General features: G+C 38.8%; 1 pseudogene; it reads left to right on the forward strand.

Annotated features, from left to right (window-relative positions):
• Positions 1-385: 385 nt before the first annotated feature.
• LOC139752982 (U2 spliceosomal RNA) lies at positions 386-552 on the forward strand (annotated as a pseudogene).
• Positions 553-3,586: the final 3,034 nt, after the last annotated feature.

Below are 3,586 nucleotides of genomic sequence, written 5' to 3' on the forward strand. Positions count from 1 at the left end.
ACATGAAGAGTTAGTGCAGTATCTTAGTAATATTCACCAATGTGCAAAACACTGATATATCACTGAACTCCTTACAGCGAGTTTCTTACCTAGGTGTGTCCCCATGGTTAGGTAAATGATCCATATCACTACATTGAATAGATACTTCAAGGAATTTAATCGCACTCTTTTGGGTTATATAACATATTTCCACAATCACTTCCATATCAATAGCTTAATTCAGGGCAAAACTTTGATAGGATCAGTCGATATATATATAGATTCTTCGATGTTTTCCTCTGAAAAAAAAAGATAAGATTTTACCTTGAGTATATGTATGTAAACATCAATACCTCCTTCAAAGTCTGTTTGTCTATCTGTCTGGCTGTCTGGCTGTCTCTCTCATATAGCGTCTCGTTCTTTGGGCTAAAATCAAATTGTAAGTATCTGTTCTTATCACTTAAATACCTGATACGATCCTTGCATGAGATACACGATATCAAACTGATTTTTGTATCATGCCGAAGTGATCAAGGCTGGCCCCCACCTCTGCCGCGGATCGGTCCTGTATTTCTTTTTCTGTTGTATAGGATGGTTGAAGGAGAAGAGGTGGAACAGAAGGGATAGTATGAAATGGAAGAGAAGACCGAAGTGTGGACAGGAGTATAGTGCAAGTTTTTATCTGGAAGCGTGTTTTTGGTACTTTACTTCCATGGTGCAGCGTTAGCATTTCTGACTGTGACGCATGCACGGGCCTCCCATGGTCGAGTGCATAGGTTCCAACCCTAATTTCGGCAGTCAGTCCACAGTCAACCCAGTTGATCATATACATATATATATATATATATATATATATATATATATATATATATATATATATTCTTTTTTTTTTTTTTTGCTTTGTCGCTGTCTCCCGCGTTTGCGAGGTAGCGTAAGGAAACAGACGAAAGAAATGGCCCAACCCACCCCCATACACATGTATATACATACGTCCACACACGCAAATATACATACCTACACAGCTTTCCATGGTTTACCCAAGACGCTTCACATGCCCCGATTCAATCCACTGACAGCACGTCAACCCCGGTATACCACATCGCTCCAATGCACTCTATTCCTTGCCCTCCTTTCACCCTCCTGCATGTTCAGGCCCCGATCACACAAAATCTTTTTCACTCCATCTTTCCACCTCCAATTTGGTCTCCCTCTTCTCCTCGTTCCCTCCACCTCCGACACATATATCCTCTTGGTCAATCTTTCCTCACTCATTCTCTCCATGTGCCCAAACCATTTCAAAACACCTTCTTCTGCTCTCTCAACCACGCTCTTTTTATTTCCACACATCTCTCTTACCCTTACGTTACTTACTCGATCAAACCACCTCACACCACACATTGTCCTCAAACATCTCATTTCCAGCACATCCATCCTCCTGCGCACAACTCTATCCATAGCCCACGCCTCGCAACCATACAACATTGTTGGAACCACTATTCCTTCAAACATACCCATTTTTGCTTTCCGAGATAATGTTCTCGACTTCCACACATTCTTCAAGGCTCCCAGAATTTTCGCCCCCTCCCCCACCCTATGATCCACTTCCGCTTCCATGGTTCCATCCGCTGCCAGATCCACTCCCAGATATCTAAAACACTTCACTTCCTCCAGTTTTTCTCCATTCAAACTCACCTCCCAATTGACTTGACCCTCAACCCTACTGTACCTAATAACCTTGCTCTTATTTACATTTACTCTTGACTTTCTTCTTTCACACACTTTACCAAACTCAGTCACCAGCTTCTGCAATTTCTCACATGAATCAGCCACCAGCGCTGTATCATCAGCGAACAACAACTGACTCACTTCCCAAGCTCTCTAATCCCCAACAGACTTCATACTTGCCCCTCTTTCCAAAACTCTTGCATTCACCTCCCTAACAACCCCATCCATAAACAAATTAAACAACCATGGAGACATCACACACCCCTGCCGCAAACCTACATTCACTGAGAACCAATCACTTTCCTCTCTTCCTACGCGTACACATGCCTTACATCGTCGATAAAAACTTTTCACTGCTTCTAACAACTTGCCTCCCACACCATATATTCTTAATACCTTCTACAGAGCATCTCTATCAACTCTATTATATACCTTCTCCAGATCCATAAATGCTACATACAAATCCATTTGCTTTTCTAAGTATTTCTCACATACATTCTTCAAAGCAAACACCTGATCCACACATCCTCTACCACTTCTGAAACCACACTGCTCTTCCCCAATCTGATGCTCTGTACATATATATATATATATATATATATATATATATATATATATATATATATATATATATATATATATATATATATATATATATATATATATATATATATATATATATATCTTTCTTTCAAACTATTCGCCATTTCCCGCATTAGCGAGGTAGCGTTAAGAACAGAGGACTGGGCCTTTGAGGGAATACCCTCACCTGGCCCAATTCTCTGTTCCTTCTTTTGGAAAATTAAAAAAAAACGAGAGGGGAGGATTTCCAGCCCCCCGCTCCCTCCCCTTTTAGTCGCCTTCTACGACACGCAGGGAATACGTGGGAAGTATTCTTTCTCCCCTATCCCCAGGGAATATATATAAATATATATATATATACATATATATATATATATATATATATATATTTTTTTTTTTTTTTGCTTTGTCGCTGTCTCCCGCGTTTGCGAGGTAGCGCAAGGAAACAGAGGAAAGAAATGGCCCAACCCACCCCCATACACATGTATATACATACGTCCACACACGCAAATATACATACCTACACAGCTTTCCATGGTTTACATATATATATATATATATGTATATATATATATATATGTATATATATATATATATATATATATATATATATATATATATATATATATATATATATATATATATATATATATATATATATATATATATATATATATATATATATATATATATATATATATATATATATATATGTATATCAACTGACTATTATATTTCTCTTTTGTGTCTCCCCTGATGATGTGATTATTACACGAAAGTGCACTTGGGAACTTATTGTGTTTCATTTTCCTCGCCTGGCGTGGGGGGCGGCGGCAAAGTGAATATATATGTAGAGAAAGAGAAGAGAGAGGCATTTGGACGATTTTTACAGGGAAAAAATGCAAATGAGTGGGAGATATATAAAAGAAAGAGACAGGAGGTCAAAAGAAAGGTTCAAGAGGTGAAAAAGAGGGCAAATGAGAGTTGGGGCGAGAGAGTATCATTAAATTTTAGGGAGAATAAAAAGATGTTCTGGAAGGAGGTAAATAAAGTGCGTAAGACAAGGGAGCAAATGGAAACTTCACTGAAGGGGGCTGATGGGGAGGTGATAACAAGTAGTGATGATGTGAGAAGGAGATGGAGTGAGTATTTTGGAGGTCTGTTGAATGTGTTTGATGATAGAGTGGCAGATATAGGGTGTTTTGGTCGAGGTGGTGTGCAAAGTGAGAGGGTTAGGAAAAATGAGTTGGTAAACAGAGAAGAGGTAGTAAAAGCTTTGCGGAAGATGAAAGCCGGCAAG

This window comes from Panulirus ornatus, chromosome 13 (genome assembly GCF_036320965.1).
Source record: "Panulirus ornatus isolate Po-2019 chromosome 13, ASM3632096v1, whole genome shotgun sequence".
Classification (NCBI taxonomy): Eukaryota; Metazoa; Arthropoda; class Malacostraca; order Decapoda; family Palinuridae; genus Panulirus; species Panulirus ornatus.